A 21,994-nucleotide genomic window follows, 5' to 3' on the forward strand; every position below is an offset into this window, starting at 1 on the left:
ATTGCTGGGTATTCCATATTCCACTGTGGCTAAAGCCAGCAAGCAATCTTCTGCCTGCAAAACCAGACCTGCAGCTCTTCAAAAGCTCTTCAGCAGAGAAGGAGAAAAGTGCCAGGGATCCCTTTGCTGCTGCTGCTGCTGCTGCAAAGACACTGGCAGGAACTTTCCTTCAGCCTCCCAGGCTGGCGCTCGACTGCCACACGCCAAGCTCACAACTCTCTGCACAATTCCAACCACCAAAGGTTCCTTTCCCACTCACCGAAGGAGGAGCTGCTCGGGATCCACGCGTGAGATGCCCTGCAACGGGACAGGGAACACGAACCAGATGCTGTTAGGAAAACCTGCCCGTGGTGGGAACTCCCACGGAGCAAGGCAACCCCGAGAGAGCATTTTGCTTCCACAACATCCCTCCAGGAGCCACAGTCCCTTCGCACAGCAAGCAAGTGAACAGCACAGAATCCTGGGCTGTGTCAGCCCTTGGCTGGAGCAGCCAACGCAGGGAGTTCCAGGCTCCGCTGGCACAGACTCTGCGCTTGAGGGAACAGAACCCCCCCGGCTCCATTGCAAATGCTGTGCACGCCCCGCTGGCTGCAGACACCCCCTTTTTCAGCTGCAGCTGCTGGCAGGAGCTCTCCCAAACCAACGGTGTCTTAATGGCAATTTGGTTACAAAGGCAGCTCAGTTCCAGTGGGAGAACAGAAAGCACACAGCAAGCCCGAAGGCACCGATGCTGCACCCAGGGAAAACCTCGACTTACGTGCCAAGTGGGCTAAAAAATACCCCGAATAAGCCACAGAGTACAGAGTGCAAACTGCAGCAACCGCTTGCTGGATCATTTTGGCCGTGCTGCACACGTCGCAGACTGTACCCCTGCAAGCACAGAAGGACACCCGGCAGGGGCAGGGCTGGCTGCTGAGAATGCCTCGGGCAGGAGGATCCTCCGGCAACCAGCGGGCGCCCAGAGCCGCTCTGGACACTGAGGGCTCCGTGCCCACAGCAACGGGAACACGGCGAGGACGCGGCAGCGTTCCCGTGACATCACAGCAGCAGCTCACGCAAGAACCGCCTGGAAGGTTCTCCTCTGTCACAAAGGAGCACAAAGGATCCTCCCGGGGCACAGCCTGTTGCTCAAAGCATCCAAGAGGAACCCAGAAAATGCAGCAGACCAGGACAGCCCATAGCCAAGCCTGAACACTGAGGAGGAACGAGGACAGGACCAAACCAAAGGAATCACGACCTTTAGTCACTGATGCTGCTGACTAAAACCAGCAAGGATTGTTCCGTCTGGGATTTCTGTTCTAGTTCTAGAAACAAGCAAAGTTCTCCACTCTAAATATACAGAGAGCAGGAACTGAGGAGGAGGCGGGATGAGGAAGGAGGAGAACAGCAGGAGGTGGAGGAGAGAGAAAAAGGAGGAGCAGGAGGAGGAGGAGCAGGATCAGGAATAGAAGGAGAAGCAGGAGGTTCCAGTGCCCGCTGTGTCCGCAGCACTCCCGGCCCCGGGAGCATCCCCCCCCCGGCATCCTGCAGGTGGCTGGGGAAGGGGAGCTCGTCCTGAATCTATCAGGGGGTTCCTGAGAGGGTTTTTTATTGGGGAGTGTTTGGAGCTAGCAGATTCCAGAACCGAGCCCCAAATATCTTTTAGTGTTCTGGGAGAGGTTTTTGTGTGTGTGTATGTTTGGATCTTTCAGGACCCCAAATCTGAGCCCCTTGGGGGGATCATCTCCCCTTACATCAGCCAATACACAGAGAGGAGAGGCCCTTCCTCTGCCCTCACTGTGGGAAGGGTTTCATCCACAGCTCAACACCAAGGGAGGCACCGCTAAGGGAAGCCCTGCGAGTGCCCCGAGTGCGGGAAGAGCTTCGTGCGCTGCTCCAGCTCCATCCCCCGTGGGAGGATCGGCGTTGGATGATCCCCAGTGACCCCCGTGGGGCAGAGCCCTGGTGACCCCCGTTCCGGGTGATCCCCGCTGGGTGGGGGGAAAGTGTTGGAGAGATTTCTTTGCCTTCTCCTTGTGCTGCTGGGATTTGGTTGGTGATAAATTCCCTCCCTGTGCCCAGGCTGGGTCTGTTGTGCCCGTGCCGGTGCTCGAGGCGGGATCTCTCCCGCTCCTTCTCTCAGCTCCTGGGCCTTTCCTTGTATTTCCTGTCCCTGTGCAGTAGCAGAGGGCAGGGACAGAGCGGTTTTGGTGTCTCCCGGCATCCAGGCAGGGCCAGCCCAGCCCTGGGGGTTGTGAGGGGCTTGTGGGGGTCCCTCGTTTGCGGGACATCCGCTTGGTTTGGGTTGTTCTTCCCAAGCTGGGCATAAAGGACTTTGGGAGTTTTCTGCCACAAATCTCTCCCCTCGTGCACTCAGCCAAAGGGGTTTGGGGCGATTTTTCCTTTTTCGGGGAAATCAAAGCCATGCACTGATGCTCCGAATTAGGGGCGGGAGTAGCGAGGCTGCAGGGCTTCCCAAGGAGCCGGAGGCAGCCAACACGCAGGGCTGGGCAAGTCGGGCCGGGAGCAGCGGAGAGCTTTGTTTCCCTTCTCAGCTGAATGGCGGCTCGGGCCGGGCCCGTTCCAGGGCTGTTCCTCAGCTGCGGCTTTCCCCTCACGCAGCCCGGGGGGCGCCGGGAGCGCGGGGCGAGGCTGGGCCGTGTGCAGAGCCCGCCCCTCGCTGCGATTGGGCGGTGCTGCCGTCAGTCGTGGTTCTGGCGCGCTGATTGGTCGGAGCGGGGAGCAGCCCGGGCCCGGAGCCGCCGGCAGGGCGGCCGTGGCGCAGCAGAGGCGCCATTGGCGGAGCGTCTGTGCGGGCCCGGGAGCGGCGGCGGCGGCCGGAGCCCGGTGAGGCGGCGGCGGAGCTCGGAGGCGGCCCCAGCGCAGGTGGGAGCCGCGCTCGGTTCTGGCGGGGCTCGGGGCTGGCTGCGGGCGGAGAGGGCGGCAGGGGGCTGGGGCGGGTTCGTTGTGCCGTGTGGGCGCCGTGTTCGCCCTGGCGTGAGGGCGCTGCGGGAGCGGCTGCCCGCGCTCTCCTTGCCGCTGATGCCTCGGCAGGAGCCGGTGCCGGAGCAGCGCTGGCTCGTCCCGGCTGCTGTGGGTAGGACAGAGGTGGCTGCCCCGTGGGCGGGAGTGTGCGGGAAAGTTCCTGTGGCCAGAGGTTTGTGTGCCCAGAGGAGCCGGAGGAGTCCTGTAAAAGGAACTTTATTCCTGGACCAAGGGAGAGGCCACGGGGCATTTCCCGTGGGGTCTGTCCAAGTGTTGGAGGACGCAGCCTCCTTTTTATGCCGATTTCCCCGGCCGCATCTCCGTGTCCCTTTCCCCCGTGGCTGAGGTCCTTGGAAGGTACAGACTTCCCGATCTGCCTGCTGCATGTGCCCCTTAATGTGCACCCCCACTTTGTATAACGTCCGATATTCATGGCTCTGTGGAGTCTTTGTTCTTCTTCTGGAAGTTCAGGAATTTCGCAGGACCTTGGCTGAGCAGCAGTTCGTGTCAATTAGTAACATCTTCTAAAATTTATGGTTTCTCACGTTACTTCCTTATCTCCAATTCCCTGACCCTATCTCCAATGGGATTCACACCATCTGTTTGTAAAGACACGTTAATTTTTTTCCTTTAAATCCCCCCTCTTCTTATTTTCTCAGTACTTCTCTTTACAAAGTTTATAATTGCCTTAATCTGTTCTTCCTGAGCCTTCTTTGGTTTTGGGATTATTCTCAGTGACCTCATTCTGTGTCCTTTTGTAGCCATTTCTGGGTCAGGAGGCCTGGCTGCCACCTGCATGCCCTTGATCCCCTGCTGAATGAGCTGCACTGAGCAAGGTGTGGTGCGTGGTAAAAAGATGAGAGTTGCTGTAGCACCTGAGAGGAGAAATAGCATTCGTTTAACCCATGGTCTGCCAGGGAACCACGAAAACGTGTCCCATTCCCATCCTTTCCACGTTTGGAGCGGTACATGAACTGCTTCCTTCTTTCCTTTGTTCTCTGTTTCACCACTTTTCCTTGGCCATCTCTTTGCCAAGAGCAGTTTGAGTCATTTAATTTTCCACATCCTCCTGGTCCTTCTGCTAAAAGAGAATCTGATGCTATCCCAGGGTGAAATGTGGCGTTGCTCATGGGAGTGGATTGGTGGGTGAGAAGGTCAGGAGCTGGAGCTGTGTGCTTGGTCATGATTTGGAGGACAGCTTGTAACCTAATGATGCATTGAAATGATCAGTGGGTTCTCTGGCACCTGGTATGAATTTGTTTGAGTTCCCAGGGGCTGCTCCATGGTGTTGTAGGATTTGTTCTGGTGGCCGTTCATCTTTTCCCCATTTTTGGGTGCTCCCAAAAATGCCAGGGATGCATCAATTGACCTCTTTTCTCTGATTAAATCATCACATCCTTGGATTCCCAAGTGATTTCGCTGAACTTGTGGCAGCAAAAGCAGCCCAGTGGTCAAACCCACCCTGTAAAACACAGAGAGTGCCAGGAGATGTTGGAGTGGGGAGAGGGATGATTCTCCCCCGCTTTTTTGAGGGAAGTTCTCCCAACATTCTCGGTTTGCTGTTTTCCTTTGCAGCTTCAGGGATTTCTGTTGCAGAGTCAGAGATGCTCAGTGTGGGCTCTGCCTTTAGCGATGCGAATTCCGTCTGTGCAGGGAGGCAGAGCTTGGGGTGAGGGGCAGAGGGAATCAGCCCAATTCCTCTGGCATGCAAGGAGAGCCTGGGACATTGTGCACACTTTCCCCCATCAGAGTTCGTTTGCATTTCTAAAGCTCCACTGCTGGCTGCCTGGAAGGAAGCTTCTCATCCAGGGCAGCCATCAGGTGACTCACATGTGGCCCCCCCAAAACCGGCTTTTTTCCCCCTTTTATTTTTTAAATATTTTATTAACTGTTTATGAGGAAAAGGGTCAGTTTTAAAGCTCTTCCAGTTTTGCAGAATGCAACCTACAGGTGAACATTGAAAAACCCATTCCGAAATTCTGCCATCACTAACAGCCACGCACACACACAAAAAAGTCCCTAAGCAATAAAGATTTTTTGCTCCTTCTCCTCGGCCTAAAAATTGACTCTCACACTTTTGGCCCAAACCCAACTGACAATACCAAAGTAGGATCATTAAGAAAAAACATTCTAATGGTGTCATCTTGTCACTGAAACTGTGGGAAGAACAAAAACTCTCCAACAAACGTTTAGTGTTAGCGGTTCAAGGCATTACTTTAATCTGGCCAGGATGTGCAACAGAAATAATTTCATGCACACATAGCCCGGGTATGCAGAGAAAATCATTTCATGGCACACAAGTTTTACTCAATTTTTCCTCAACTTGATGCAGTCTAAACCCATAGAAATCCGTTGGTTTAATGTTCATTGGTTCCAAGTTGGGCAGTTCTTAGTATTTGGTTTCCTATTGGCCCCGGATTGCTTGGCCTCTGATGTTCCTTAGGTCCACACTCCTTGATTTCCTCCTCAGCCTTTTCCAGAGCAGGGGTCTCCAGCTGTGCCGGGGGCAGTGTCTGAGGTAGCTGCTCCTTGATGTTTGCTGACAAATGTTTTGTTGATGGTCGTTATCTTTCTGGGTATCTTTTGGGCTATTCCCAGTCTGTTGAGATGTTAAGCTCATCTCTGTTGAGTGGTGTAACATCCCTTAACAAACACTTTGGAATTCCTTTCCCCAAGGCAGAGGCAAACCAAGCCTGAGTAGAGAAATAAAATTTTAAAACACTTCTGAACTTGGTATATTTTCCAGCAATCGAATCCCGCCCAGCCCAGAGTGTGAGTGTAACTGAGAGCCAGAGTGGAATTCTCCCGCTGTCTCCCGCAGCAGCTGTGGCGAGTGCAGGCACAGAAAGCTCTGCAGCTCGCCCGGTGCCAGCGAGGATTGGCCCCCAGTGCCCGGAGATGCCAGAGGAGGTGCCCAGCCAGACAATTTCAGCAGAGGATCTGTGGGCAGCCCCCGGGGCTTGCCCCGCTGTGGAGCCCTGGCTGCTGCTGCGGCCCCTTCTGTGCAGGGGCAGTGGCGGCCTCGCCTGCTCCTCCTGCAGCCGGGGAGTGCAAATCCGCGGGGCTTCAGAAAGCTTGAGGCGAAGGTGAGGGGTCCCCCCGTGTTCAGCTGTGCTGGCGGCTGTTTCTGTGCTCGGGGACACTTGGAATGGGCCACGCCCTTGGCCACCAGTGGGGCTTCTTTGCACTCCTCAGGCAGCACCCGATGTCCTGGCTGGATGTTGTGGGCAGCAAAGTCCCAAGGCAGGGTCTGTGCCAGCCGAGCTTCCTGTGGAAGAGATTTCACAAGAGACAGGATTCTGGCCACTGACTGCTTGAAACATCCCTGATCTCCACCTCCCACTAGGTCGGGAATTCCCAGGATGAGGAATTGAAAACATGGATTCCGGGGGAGATAATTGAATGTCTGCCCTGGGTCTGGCTCTTCTTCTTGCCAAAGCCAATGGCAGCAGCCGTACCCGTGGCATCTTGGTTTCCCTCAGCAGCTTCAGAAGGTGTTTCTTTATTTCCCCATTCATTCTTTCTACCCGACCCGAACTCTGGGGGTGCCAGGGCGTTTGGAGGTCCCACTGAGTTCCTAAAGCAGCCAGAACGGCCTGAAGGATCTTTCCTGTAAAATGAGTTCCCCTGTCTGAGTCCATTGCTTCCACAATCCCATCTCTTGGAATTGTTTATTCCAAACATGCCTTAAGAACCAATGCAGGGATTGCTGAAGCAGTTGGAAATGCTTCTGCCCCGCTGTGAGCTGCCATGCTGTTAGCAGAAGATATTGAAGCCTTCCTGCTCAGGGCATTTCAGTGCCAGGCTCTTCCAGGCACCCCCAGCTCGGCCCTTTGAGCTGAGCATGCGGGCGCTGAGCTGCGCTTTGTCTCCTTCCCTTTCCTTAAGAGCAGCGTGTCTTGTCACTCTTTTCCCTTCTGCTGCCCTTGCAGACCCATCCCTAAACACCTTTTCTCCCTCAGGCCAGGGAATGTCTGGTAAATCTCTCCTAGGCCGGCTCTGGAGCTCTGTCACTTGGCTGCAGCCATGGGTTTCTTGCCAGCCCCGTGTCCAGGGCCGTTCAAACAGGAGGCTGGGTTCAACCCTTGCCCTGTCCTCAACTCTGAATCCTCCTGTTCCATCCAACGAGTTTCATTCTGTAAGAACCGAGCGCTGCTCATCCATTTAGAGGCTCCTTTGGTTAACAAAGCTTTACCTTGATGCCAGGCTGGAACAATCAGAGACTCTGCTGCTGTCAGTTTTCAGGCCTCAGTTCCCATTAAAGCCGGGGCTGCACAATTCTGCAGTAAGACAATGAGGCCACTCTCTGGCCACTGGGTTAAACATTTTAGCCCAGGAATTCCTTTGGCATGGCCCTGTTTAACATCCACGTGCAATTCAAATTGTTTTTCCCTCTCTGGGAGGGCCAGGGCAGGAGGCTCAGTTAATCTGCTTTTGAAGCCTTGACAATTGTGCTTTCCTTCTGGTGTCCATGATGGGGTTTCTTGCCTGGCAGGAGAGGAGAGTTGTAGGGAGAGATGCCTGGCTCCAGAAGCGCTGCCTTCAGCAGGGACTCAGTAAGAGGCTGTAACCCCTTCCTTGCCTCCTCCCTTGGAACAGGGTATTGCTTTTAGACACCACTTGTCCTGGTTGCTTCAGAGGAATTTGGAGAGGCTCCATATCTGATTTTCCCTATTTCCCTGGGGCTGCCCACACTTCTGGGTTCCCTTCAGCAGAGGCCTTCGCAGACATTTGACACCAAGGTCCAGCAGCATTAGCCTCTGAATCTCCTTTGACAATATGAATTTGCATTCCCACTTCAGCCACCAAATGCCTTCCCAGTAAATTACAATCACAATTAGGAACAAACAGAAATTGATGCATTTCAAACCCATCCCCTACATCTACTAATAGTGCTTGAATAAAACACACCTGCTCCTCTTTCCCACTTATTGCTTGAATAATCAAAAAACTTCTTGACAATTTCCCCCCTTAGGTCTCAGATTCAGAGTGGATCGAGAGGCTCCTGTGTCCATCAGGAGCGGCCTCGTCTCGATCCAGACGCGCCCTGAATGTTCTCAAGGGCTCTGGTGTGGTGGGTCCCTGGTCTGCTGGGAGCTCTGCCAGCCCTGACAATCCATGTCCATGTGGGGTGGACTTGCTGGTGCTGAGGGTGCTGCTGTCTGTGCTTGCAGTGTCCTTCTGGCCTGCAGATGGACCCCTGATTCCTTGCCAGGGGCTGTTTGGGTGGGCTCTGCCGTGCCGAGGAGGGCAATGCCTGTGCCAGGTGCTTGTGGCCGCCGCCGTCCCCTGGGTGCTGGGGCCCCCTTGGGCCCTGCGGTTCATCCCTGGGGGGCTGTAGAAACTCTGCCATGGCCTTTGCCTTCGCCTTGGCCTTTTGCTCATCCCTTCCTGCATTCCCCTGCTGAGCCTTTCTGGCCAAGTGCTCCAGGGGCTTCTTGTGCCTCTCCTGCAGCCCCCTCAGTGCCTGTGGGTGCTCATCCTCCAACAGCTGCTGAGCTTTCTGCAAAATCATTCGTTTCTCCAGTGACCCAAACAAGATCGATAAAAGAAAATCCTGATCCTTCCACATCCCGCAGCCTCCTGGGGGCCGGGGGCCACTGCCGGCCCTGCCCGGGGGGTGTTGGGGTCAGGCAGTGCCCGGCACTGGGCCCCGGCTGCCCCACAGCCCCGGCCCGGCCCCACAGCTCCCCACAGGCCCCCAGCCCGTGCTGCCCTGTCCTGCTGCTCCCCACCACAGAGAAACACCCTGAGATTCTGAACTTCTTTGTTTCCCTGTCCTGGAACGTGGGAAGAAAAGAGATCTGGATCAGCTGTCAAATTGTGAGGATAAGATGCTGCTGAAAAATATCCCATTCCTCACTTTTTTCTCTTCCTCCTGTTATAAATTAAGACTACGCCAATTAGCAACAATTTATGGTTTATTAATTGTAGCAAGTAGAAAGTGAGCAAATTACAGCGCTGGGTGACCGGGGAGTCTGCGCTCCACCTCTGTCACGTAAGTATTCTAGCTGTCCCCCCTATTTATATGATTTTACTTCCGTCTTCGTGGATTGCTTGAACCACTCTGCGCATGTGCCACTTGTTGCTAGGGGGTCGTCTTCTGCCTTCTGGTGGTCGTTGGGGATGAAGGAAGTAGTCTTCCTCTTCTGTCCTCTGTTCGACCTTTTGTTCCTTGTCCATTTTTAGAAGAAGAAGACACAGTATCTGGCATATCATCTTTTTTTTGTTCTTATATGGAAAAAAGAGCTGAACATGCAGTGTTTGGCATGCCACACTCTCCTGTTATGCAAGCATCTGTACGGCAATACAGTAGTTGCAGAAGCGATACTTAGCAATACATATCCTGAGTATATTTGATTATATATATATATATATATATATATATATATTGTTTTAAAAGAAGTGATACTTGGCAATACATATCATAAGTATATTTGATTACATATATTGTTTTAAAGGCATCTTCTTTAATAAACAATACAATCTTTCACAATCCCCCCTTTTTCTCTTTATACTCTATTGTTTATTAAACAATCTCATCTTCAAAAATCTTAATTTTCTTCCAGCAATTTTTACATCTGTTGTAACAATCACAATGCATTATACCCTTGTTGCAAAAACACTCGTAATTTTCTCGTTCTATATCACATTCACAGTAGTCATTTTCGCTTTTATTTCTTTCATTAAGCGCAGCTTCATACCTAGCATTAGTAGTTAAAATAAGCAATTTTGCTACATCAAATCGCTCTCTAATAAAGTGTAAAACATATTTTATGATACAAGGTCCAAATATCAGGCCCAAAATTAACAAAATTAAAGGTCCGGCCAGAGCAGACAACAAGGTGGTCAGCCATGGTGAAACATCGAACCATCCTTCATACCAAGATTTTCCTGTTTCGCGATCCTTTTTTCTTTGATCTAGTCTTTTCCTAAGTTCGGCCATAGAATCTTGTACTACTCCTGTGTGATCAGCGAAAGAGCAACATTCTTCATTTAAAGCGACACATAGTCCTCCTTCTTTTAAGAACAACAAATCTAATCCCCTTCTGTTCTGTAATACGACCTCAGATAGGGATTTTACAGAAGCAGCTAAATTTTGGATGGATTGCTCTATTCGCCCTAGATCTTCATCCACAGCTGTCTGCAAAGTTTGTATTTCTTTACTTTTTATTATTGAGGCTATGCCTGTGCCTGCTCCTACTCCACCTGTTATTAATAATGTAGCTAAAGTGATGGCCGTAAATGGTTCCCTCTTTTGTCTGCTTAGACTTTTTTCAAAATGATGTAGTATCTCTTTAGAAGTATGATACATTAGTCGTGGAACAATGATCACTTGTACACAAAATTGGGATTGATTGAAAACATTTAAGGATAAACACGGAGTTATCCCAATGTCCGAACAGACCCACTTAGCCCCTTGCGTTGGTATGATCTATTTATTTGTTTTATTTTTATACTCACTAATCCTGGAAGAAGGAATAGTTTTATCGCATAATGATTTATAACCCTCAGGTACGGTGCCAATACATTTTCCTCTTCCTGTTACTGACTGAACTGTTATTCCTTGTGTATAATTTTGTTGATCGTTCCACGGGCATTCCTGTGGATTTGAACCATTAGACCATCGGACGTTATTTGGCCTTCCAATTGCCTCATAGTACGGTGGCCTAATATTGTAGCACAACCAGCATTCTTTTGTTAAGTTCGGTTTAGAATGGTTTAGGACTAAGTACGAAGCCTGCATTAAGTTTCAAAGAGGATCTTTAGGACTTACTTCAAATGGATCATTGAGTTTGCCTTCCACATTGACCCTTTTTGTATCATCTTTAGTACTTATTGTAGAGTTTGACTGCCTAACTGTGATAGTTTCTGGTGGTTTCACTATTGGGGTCTTTGTGGGTTTAAGGTCTCGAGGTGGATTCAAAGCTGTATTTGGCCCAACAGGAAGTGGATCATGTGGCACCTTTTCTTTAATTATCTTAAATATGCTCCCTCTGTCCGCTCCTGGCTCCCAGAACCTAATACCCCAAATTTTTCCTAGTAACCATGTATCATCTTCAGGGTTTTGAATGGATATTTCTATCCTCCAACAATGGCTGGGGGGTCCACATGAACTCTGAACAGTCCCATCATATCCATGTTTTGGTTGCTTGCACCCTGGTGGTCCCCAAGTTACCTTTATATTTGTATCTCTGGTTGGCGGGTTCCAGTCTGAAGCGACAGTTTCACAGCCCCAGTATCCGCAATAAAAATGCCCCGGGTAATTGCAATAAGGCCTTCCTGGATTTGACGCTGGACATAGGTAAAAGGCCTTACATTGTGCTTGTCGCTTGGCAACTTGATTACAGCTTTTCCCATGACAGCCTCCGGCGTCTATGGGTATTAAAGAAGATAAATGTACTGAGAAATTCCATCGCCCAGGGCTGTGTCGTGTTTGTACCACAGTACTTTCTTGCAAATTGATTAATTTCCATTGCATTGGCTCGTGTGGATTTCCTGCCCATATTGGCAAACTAAGCAAGCATAGGGTGTACAGGAAAAAGAGCATTCTTTTTGAATTACTCTCATGGCGACTCAGCTCCAGTAGTGGGTCTCTCAGGCCTTTTGTGGGTCCTCCTCTGCCTCGCCCGTCGACTGGGTTGCAGCCAGCCACGGGGGTGTTCATCTTCTCGGCAGCAGGGGTCACTTTAAGCCTATTACACCCTTTTGGGAGCTGTAACTCGGCCGCTTAGTCTATTTTTCACTCTTTTTCCTGATATCCCAGGCATCCAAAAAGATTTTTTTACAATGTATTTTTATAATATGGGACTCTAATTGAGCTTTTAAAGCTGTGACCCAGCAATGAAATTCCCCGTGCAATACTGCTAACTGAGATTGTTCGGATGACTCGAACAACCCCTCTTTTTCTTCTAACTCCCTAAACCTAGTGTATCTATATCTTTGAGCTGTCCATTCACATTCACTACACCACCAATTATGAAGGATTGGTCTCTGGGTATGGACCACTTGAGAGCATCCTCCGCAATAAAAAATTATAGGTGCCCTACACTTAATTTGGTTGCAATGAGGGCAAGGCTCATACGCAGGCCCTTGTCCTTGTGAGTCTCTCAAATTTCTTAATACCAAAAGTAATTTGGAATGGTTATATGGTGGTTTTGGTAATTGCGAGCGCACTTCTCTTGGTAATTGATTTATCAATGGTGTGAAGATTAATGAAATCTTCTTATCTAGCCTACGAAGATCTATTGGAAGATCCCATATATCAGGCTGATTATTTCCAATCATGTATCTTAAATTTCCTTTCAATTACAAATACCCCGTCCGCACTTAACAATTTTCCACAAATAATATACAATTAACGACAGCCCTATAGCAACAGCAAATCCTCTTACACACTGAATACCAAAGGGTAATTTTAGAAATTGTTGAAATAGGGTCTCCACCATTTGCTAAAATACTTGTCGTTTTAGCACAAGCTTAGTGTCCCCGGGGGAGCTGGTGATCTTCCACTGAGGAGGTGATACAGGTCCCTTGATCCGGCTTGCGTGAGTCCAGCCACGTTCTGTGGTCCTAACTGCTGTTTCTGTAGTAAGTAAAACAAGATAAGGTCCTTCCCATTTAGGTTTTAGGGTTTCTTCTTTCCAGACTCGGACTAATACCCAGTCCCCAGGTTCAATGTTATGGATCTTCAAGTCCAGTGGAGGTCTTTGCATTATTATTCCACGCTTCCACAAGTCATTACGGTGTTTTGCTATTTGAGAAATATACTCATCAATAACTTGGTCACGTATCAAAATATTCGTTTGGGGTCTTTCTATTTGATATGGCATTCCATACACCATTTCAAAGGCTGATATTCCTAGATCGGCTCGTGGTCGTGTTCTCAGTATCAATAATGCCATCGGAAGGCATTTAATCCATGATAATTTGGTTTCAATCATTAATTTTGTCAAGACACTTTTAATTTCATCATTCATTCGTTCCACTTTTCCAGAGCTCTGAGGATGCCATGGTGTATGGTATTCCCATTTAATCCCCAAGCTTTCAATTAAGCCTTTAATAACTTTTGAGACAAAATGTGTTCCCCGGTCTGAATCAATTACTTCAATCACACCGTATCGAGGTATTATTTGTTCTAGTAACACTTTTATAACTTGATTAGCAGTTGCCTTACAGGTAGGGAAGGCTTCTACATAATGTGTCAGGTGATCTACCATAACTAAAAGGTACTTATATCTCCCTATTTTTGGTAATTCAGTAAAATCTATTTGCACATGTGAGAAAGGTCTATATGCTATAGAACGTCCTCCAAGTGGTTTCTGTCTTACTTTGCATCGATTTACTTTTTGGCAAGTTTCGCAGGATTGTGTTACAGCTTTTGCCACATTATATATACCTATACAGGCAAATAGTCGCTCGAAATGGTCGACTAATGCCTGTGTTCCCCAATGGGTTTTACTATGTAATTTAGAGAGTATATCATATGTCAATCCCTTAGGTACTACTTCTCTACCATCAGGTAATATGTACTTCCCATTTTGTTCTTTAGCCCCCATGAGCTGTAACTTCTCTTTTTCTTTTTGGTTAAAGCTAAAACTTTTGTTCTTGCTTATTTCACAAACTGTAAGAATGGTGTTATAATTGCCAGCTACCCGTTTTGCTTCCTCATCTGCTGCATTATTTCCCCTAATTTGGTAATTTAGGCCCCGTTGGTGTCCTTTAATGTGTACTATAGCTATCTTTCGGGGGTTTTTTAATGCCTTTAACACTCGTCGAATTAATTCAGGATGTATTAATTTTTTCCTTGTGAATTCATAAACCCTCGTTCTTCCCAAATTTTTCCAAATGTATGCACTATTCCATATGCATATTTTGAATCAGTATAGATAGTTCCTTCTTTTTCTCCTAATAGCAATAAAGCTCTCCATAAAGCATATAATTCACAGGCCTGTGCTGACCAGCTAGCACTCAGAGGCCCAGACTCTACTACTCGAAACTCTCTATTTTCTTTTCTAACTATTGCATATCCTGAAATTCGCTTCCCTTCTACTACTCTTGATGATCCGTCTATAAATAGAACTTCTCCCTCGTCTAATTCCTCTTCTTCTAAGTCTGGTCGAATTCTTGTCTGTAGTTCAATAGTTTGAAAACAGTCATGTAGTAGGTTATCTTCCTCTCCTGAATATAGAAATTCTGCAGGGTTAACTGCCCCAATGGTCTTCAGCGTTAATCTTGAAGACTCAATTAGTATTCCTTCATACTTTAGTAATCGGCTGTCTGTAAGCCATTTTTCAGCTTTCTGCTGAAGTACTCCCCTTATATTATGAGGGGCATACAAAATTACTTCCCCGTTAAAAGTGATTCGGTTTGTTTCTTCTAGTAGCAGAGCAGCAGCAGCTATAATTTGTAAACATGTAGGCCATCCTTTACTAACTGGATCTAACAGCTTAGATAAATAGGCTATTGGTTTCTTCTGTCCTGCCCATTCTTGGGTTAACACCCCAAACGCTGTTCCTTCATATATATTTACAAACAGATGAAAAGGCCGCTTTAAGTCGGGGAGACTTAGAACTGGAGCTTGGATTAAATCTCTTTTTAGATTAGCAAATTTCTCATGGTCTTGGGGGGTCCATTTGGGCAATTTATCCTTAATTAATTGCTCGTATAAAAATTTGACCTTAAAACTATAATTTTCTATCCATTGTCTGCAATACCCAAATAATCCTAAAGCTTGTCTAATTTGTCTCTTAGTGGTTGGCATTGGTAATTCTAAAACTCCTTTAATGCGTTCTGGATCTAAGATTTTCTTTCCTCTAAATAAGTAATGGCCCAAATACTTTACTTTTTCTTCCACAAATTGTAATTTCTCTACAGATACACGTAGTCCTTTCTGAGCTAAAAAGTTCAGGAGTCTGATACTTTCATTTCTTACTTCCTCTTTGTTGGTTCCTGCTATCAGCAAATCATCTACATATTGCAGCAATGTATTCCCTGCTTGGACTTGGTATTCTTTTAACAGTTCTTCTAGGGCTTGCCCGAACAGGTTAGGAGACTCTGTAAACCCTTGGGGGAGTACTGCCCATCTTAATTGTTGTCTACGACCTGTTTCCGGATCTTCCCACTCGAAAGCAAAAAAGTCTCGACTCTCTTCTGCAAGCGGACAAGCCCAAAAGGCATCTTTCAAATCAATTACACTATACCAAGAATTATGTGGTCCCAATTTACTCATTAGTGTATATGGATTTGCAACTACAGGAAACCGAGTGACTGTTCTTTTATTAATTTCCCTCAGATCATGTACAAGTCTATATTTCCCATTTGGCTTTTTAACTGGTAAAATTGGGGTATTAAAAGGTGACATACAAGGTTTTAAAATCCCTTGTGACAGTAATCGGTCAATTTCTGGCTTCAGTCCCTTTCGCCCCTCCAAAGAGATATGGTTCTTGTTTTATTCTTATTGGTATATGGGGCTCAGAAATTTGAATCTTTATTGGTGAGATATTTAGCTTACTTATTGTATCAGGAGAGTACCAGACATCGGAATTGATCTGTTTTTGATCTTCAGTTGTCAGGGGGTATGTGTGTACAGTTAATTTCTGATCTTCTACCTTAATTTCTAATTGTAATTCAACAATTAGATCCCGTCCCAAGAGATTAAATTCAGCCTCAGGGACAAGCAAGAGTTCACCTATCCCAAATTTGTTCTCTGTTTCAAATATAACATTTTTTATTTTGTTCACTTTGAAGGGTTCTCCTTTTGCTCCAATTACCTGAACCTTTTCATGGGACATATGGCATCCTTCAGGTATTTGTGTAATAGTAGATTTTTCAGCCCCTGTGTCTACTAAAAAGGTGAACTCTTGTCGGTGGGGACCCAGTTTTAATTTTATCAAGGGCTCTTGATGACTCCGGTCCCCTATTATATAGAGCCCCTGACTTCCCTATTCTACCTTTAACATCTCTTCGTCCCTGATTCTTTCTCTGCAATTCTTTCTCACATGTCCCTTTTTCCCACAATAGAAACAACCTCCTTGTTCCCTTCTTTCCACTATTGTTCTCGGCGACTTTCTGGGGGTTCTAGGACCTCTAAGTTGCCCCTTTCTATCTTCTCTAAGCGCAGCCACCATCATTCTTACTTGTTTCTTACTATCTTCTTCTTCTCGTCTTACATACACTTTCTGTGCTTCCCTCAACAGCTCATCTAATCCTCTATCTTGCCAGTCCTCTAGTTTCTCAAGCTTACGTCTGATGTCATCCCAAGATTTTGCCACAAAATGTGTTTTTAAGACTGCTTGCCCCAGAGGACTATCGGGGTTAGCCCCTGAGTATAGCTGGAGGGCTTTCCTCAGTCGCTCCAACCATTCTGTGGGGCTCTCATCTTTCTTTTGCCTTTCGTTAAAGGCTTTACTAATATTCTGGCCACGAGGTACTGATTCTCTAATTCCCTGAATCACTATATTCCTTAAGTCCTCCATATGAGCTCTATGTAATGAATTTTGATTGTCCCAGTTTGGTTTCTGAAGTGGCCATTTTGTATCTGCTTGGGGACCTTGTGCATGTTGGGCATCCCAGACTCTCATGCCTGCCCGCCTAATCATATCTTTTTCTTCTGTTGTAAATAACTGCCCCAAAATTGACTGCATTTCGTCCCAAGTATAAAGACTTGGTCCTAAAAATTGGTCTACTCTTTCTGCTACCCCCAACGGGTCGTCTAGTAATCTTCCCATTTCTGTCCTCTTAAACTCCCGCAAATCTCCGGAGTTCAGGGGGACAGAAACGTACCCGACCCCAGGCTGGGGTCCTCCCATGGGTACTTCTCTTAGGGGATACATTTGGGGTTGTTCCTTTTTACTCCTAGTTCGTCTCCTAACAAATGCAGGTGACCCCTGTTCGGAACTAGTGTCTCCCGGTGTTATGGGAGCAGCTGGTGGAATCACCGGTGCTGGAGGTGGAGGGACATATGGAGGGGGAATTAACAAGGTATCATCCTGTTCCCTTTCTTTATCTCTTTTCTTTTCATTTAATTCGTTCAATGGGAATAGAGTTGTCTGGGGTTTCTCCAGCCACATCTCAGCATATAAGCTCTCCTCTGGGTTAAAAGGTCTTTCATCATTAACCCAGAAGTTTAGCTGTTGCCTCACCCATTCTTCATCTGACCCAAAAATGGGCCAAATAACATTTTTCTGTATTTTCTTCCCTCCCCATATTTTAGTGCAGTAATGAATCATTTTCTTCTGACTTTTCCCTATTGATCCGGGAAAGTGTTTCCAATTATTTAACATGAATGAGAGAGGGGTATTCTGAGGCACTATGGGTACCTCCCTCATGGGAGTCGAAGGCTTGCTGCCCTTCGCCCCCATCTTCTGGAATACCTTCACACACACACACACTCGCTTCCCCTTGTTCCTAGCCCAGTCCCTCGCGGGAGATGGGAAACGTAGTACTTAAGGGTCCACACTCGCTTGGCTCAGTATGTCGAGCCTCTCAATTGCTATATTCCAGGAAACCCAATCGCGCCCGAACGGTATCCCTGTGAATTATCTTCACAATATACTTACGCGTCCCGCGTCTTCGTCCGGACTTCAGTGCACTAAATTTTTATGGGATTATACCGGTTTTCATTTGCTCCACTTTCTAGAATTTATGTTCGTCGGTAAAGGTGAAGGTGGGCAGCTGTTCTCAAGGCCGAGGAGAAACTCGGGGCGCCTCCCTGGGAGACCGCAGCCCACCGTTCCTTATCCGAGTCACGGCACCATAAATTGTTATAAATTAAGACTACGCCAATTAGCAACAATTTATGGTTTATTAATTGTAGCAAGTAGAAAGTGAGCAAATTACAGCGCTGGGTGACCGGGGAGTCTGCGCTCCACCTCTGTCACGTAAGTATTCTAGCTGTCCCCCCTATTTATATGATTTTACTTCCGTCTTCGTGGATTGCTTGAACCACTCTGCGCATGTGCCACTTGTTGCTAGGGGGTCGTCTTCTGCCTTCTGGTGGTCGTTGGGGATGAAGGAAGTAGTCTTCCTCTTCTGTCCTCTGTTCGACCTTTTGTTCCTTGTCCATTTTTAGAAGAAGAAGACACAGTATCTGGCATATCATCTTTTTTTTGTTCTTATATGGAAAAAAGAGCTGAACACGCAGTGTTTGGCATGCCACACTCTCCTGTTATGCAAGCATCTGTACGGCAATACAGTAGTTGCAGAAGCGATACTTAGCAATACATATCCTGAGTATATTTGATTATATATATATATATATATATATATATTGTTTTAAAAGAAGTGATACTTGGCAATACATATCATAAGTATATTTGATTACATATATTGTTTTAAAGGCATCTTCTTTAATAAACAATACAATCTTTCACACTCCTCTTTTCCATCTTCCTTTTCCTTTCTTCCCACATAGATTCCTCCTGCTGCTGTTTGCCTTAACCATATTCCTGCACACTCCCTTCAACCAATCCCTTCCCAGCACACCAACACCATCGGTCCCCTGTTGCTGAGACCCCTTCTCGACTTCCCTTTTTACCCCTGCTGGGTGTCCATGTCCTTAATTACCTCTGGGAGAATGTGCAAACTGCCTCAACATTGTCCCCTTTTGATTAGGAAACGATGTCCATGGTTCTGTTCAGGCTTTGTTGTTGTTCTGGAAGTTGAGGAATTGAGCAGGAGCTTGGCTGAGCAGCAGTGTGTGTCAGTCAGTGCCATTTTGAGGAGCTGCTGGTTTGTGCTGTCACTTGCTTGTGTGCAAGTGCGTGTGGCTGTGTCCGAGCAGATTCAGAGCATGTGTTTGTAAGGAGGCGTTGGTGTTGTTGGTTCGCTGGGGGTGCCCGGTTTTCGGGACATCCCCCCTGGAGCAGGGTGTCCCCCCTTGGTGCAGGCGCGGCCCTCAGGCAGCGCTCAGCCAATCAGAAGGCGCGGCGCTGGTGACTCAGCAGTTGCCAGGCAGAGCCGCAGCGCCCGGCGCTCCCCAGCTGGAGCCCACGTGTGGCCCGGCCTTGGCGCCCCCCGCCAGGGGAATTTGGGGAGGTGGGAGGGGGGGAGCGCCAAGGCCGGGCCGGGCCGTGCTGTGCTGGCAGAAGTGGCTGCGGCGGGGGCCGAGTGCGGGCAGGAGCGGCCGAGAGCCCAGCGCTGCCCCAGCCCGAGCTGCCGCAGCTGCATCGCTGCTCGTGCTGTGCGATCCGAGAGCTCCGGGGGGCAGAGCGAGCCAGGGCTGGGTGCTGGGCCTGGGGGGAGCAGGAGAAAGGCTGGAGGAGCAGGGCTGGAGACCAGAATGGTGAAACGATGGAGGTGGGAGCAGCAGGTGGGATTCTGCAGGAGAAGGAGGAGTGTGAGGAAGAGGAGTGTGAGGAAGAGTAGGGATAGAGGAGGAGGAGGAGGAGCAGGAAGAGGAGGCACCGCAAGGTTCCAGCACTCGCTGTATCTGCAGCCTCCCCCCAGCCCCAGGAGCGTTGCTCCCCCCCTCCTCCCCCCATCCAGCAGGTGATCAGGGAGGGGGATCCACGATTTTCCCGGGGGTGAATCTTGGTGTTTCTGAGGTTTCTTGGGCTCTATGCTGGTGCTTTGGCTTCTTTTCAGGGACTGAATGTTTATATTTTGGAGGAGATTTCATCTGAATCTTGATGTTTTGGGAGTTTTGGGTCTGTGTCTTGATGTTTGTGGGACTTTTGTGCTGAATCTTGGTGTTTTGGAGGTTTTTATAGAGACAGGATGCCTGGTGATGCAATTGGAGAGGAGGAACCACCATTCCAAGGTGCTCACCCCTTGTTTCTCCCCCCAAACCAGGATTTGTCATTCCCAAGGCGTGGGTGGATGGAGGAGGAGGGAAAGCCCCGGAGATGCCGCACGAGGAGGGGCTGCAAACGCAGCCCAGAGAGATCCAAGGCGGAAAGAGCCCCCCTGTGCCGGGAAGGCAACCGGAGATCCAGGGGGAGCTCAGAGCTGGGGGAGAAGCCTCAGGGCGAGGAGAAGCCGCACAAGTGCTTGGAATGTGGGAAGAGCTTCAGGTGGAACTTCAGGCTGAGGGAACACCAGAGGATCCACACTGGGGAGAGGCCCTACGAGTGTGGGAAATGTGGGAAGGGCTTCAGCAGCAGCTCCAACCTGATCCAGCACCAGGTGATCCACACAGGGGAACGGCCCTATGAGTGCTTGCAGTGTGGCAAGAGCTTTGGGCACAGCTCTGACCTGAGGGTACACCAGCGCACCCACACCGGGGAGAGGCCCTACAAGTGTGGGAAATGTGGGAAGGGCTTCAGCAGCAGCTCCAGCCTGATCCAGCACCAGGTGATCCACACAGGGGAACGGCCCTATGAGTGCTTGCAGTGTGGCAAGAGCTTTGGGCACAGCTCTGACCTGAGGGTACACCAGCGCATCCACACTGGGGAGAGGCCCTACGAGTGTTCTGAGTGTGGGAAGAGGTTTCATGCCAGCTCCCAGCTCCTCGTACATCAGCGCATTCACACGGATGAGAGGCCCTTCCGCTGCCCCAGCTGTGGGAAGGGCTTCAAACACAACTCCACCCTCATCACCCACTGGCGCATCCACACAGGGGAGAGGCCCTATGAGTGTCCCCAGTGTGGGAAGAGCTTCTCAGACAGCTCTAACTTGACCAAACACCAACGGAGGCACCACTAAGGGAAGCCCTGCGAGTGCCCCGAGTGCGGGAAGAGCTTCGTGCGCTGCTCCAGCTCCATCCCCCGTGGGAGGATCGGCGTTGGATGATCCCCAGTGACCCCCGTGGGGCAGAGCCCTGGTGACCCCCGTTCCGGGTGATCCCCGCTGGGTGGGGGGAAGGTGTTGGAGAGATTTCTTTGCCTTCTCCTTGTGCTGCTGGGATTTGGTTGGTGATAAATTCCCTCCCTGTGCCCAGGCTGGGTCTGTTGTGCCCGTGCCGGTGCTCAGGGCGGGATCTCTCCCGCTCCTTCTCTCAGCTCCTGGGCCTTTCCTTGTATTTCCTGTTCCTGTGCAGTAGCAGAGGGCAAGGACAGAGCGGTTTTGGTGTCTCCTGGCATCCAGTAAAGGCCAGCCCAGCCCTGGGGGTTGTGAGGGGCTTGTCGGGGTCCTCCGTTTTCTTATTTAAACCACACGGAAACGCAGGAATTCCGTTCTTTCCAGCTCGCCTGCCGGAAGGTGGAGGGGGACTCCGAGCCTCCGGGCCCCGCCGGGTCAGGGCCCCTGCACCCCCTCCTTTCCCAACGCCGCAGCACAGACCCTGTGTCACTGCTGGGGGGGAACTGTCCCAGAGCCACAGGCAGCTAAAGCCAGCCATGGAGTGCCACACAGCTAAACCCATCCGGCGCGGCTCCCTGGCACCGGCGGGTCCCTCTCCTCTCCACGCGGGGCCGGCGGAGCCTCCTGTCTGCAGCCAGCACACTCCGCGCTGAACTGAAGAGGACACCACGCAGCCAGCAGCACAAAGGGAGCCAGGCTTTCTCCACCGTAGAGCCCGAACAAGAACACTCTTCAACGTGGCGGGTTCAGAGTCAGAGAGAAGAGAAAGTGAGTCCTGTGGGACGGAGCTGGAAATGGCGACAGGAGAAAAGAGGGCGGTGCCGCGATTCTCGCGCACAGCTTAAAAAAACTTCCCGCAGGCCGTGGTAAGAAACTGTAATATCACAAACTGTTTGTCTCTTTGATCCATTTGGAGTACATGGAGGGATGAAAAATTCACCCGTGGCCCATGAAAATTATGAAAAGTGCCTATGCCAGGCTATATAGAAGTATTGAGAGGCTTTTAGAGACTTCCTGTCACAAAAAAAACCCCCAACCCTTTGTGTTCAGGCCAAAGTAATTCATCCTTACAAAGATTAATAACCCCATGTGAAGGCCCCTGTCTGGCAGTGTGAAGGAATTGTGAGATTTTTCAGGGCAGAGATGTTTTACACCACAGAAGATTTTTTTCTTTCCGGGCGGGTCTGCTGTTGGTGGTACTTTGGGAACCACGTGATGCAGAAGAAAACCCTTTTTTTCCTTAAGCATAACAAAGAGACTTTTCAAGAACTGCAACAATGACCAAAAT

The 21,994-nt window shown here is 49.2% G+C and overlaps 1 pseudogene; it reads left to right on the top strand.

Moving 5' to 3' along the window:
• Positions 1–2,740: 2,740 nt before the first annotated feature.
• Positions 2,741–21,994, top strand: part of LOC138102652 (zinc finger protein 271-like) — a 37,293-nt pseudogene continuing 18,039 nt past the window's right edge.

The sequence above is a fragment of the Aphelocoma coerulescens genome, unplaced genomic scaffold, assembly GCF_041296385.1.
Source record: "Aphelocoma coerulescens isolate FSJ_1873_10779 unplaced genomic scaffold, UR_Acoe_1.0 HiC_scaffold_97, whole genome shotgun sequence".
NCBI classification, from domain to species: domain Eukaryota; kingdom Metazoa; phylum Chordata; class Aves; order Passeriformes; family Corvidae; genus Aphelocoma; species Aphelocoma coerulescens.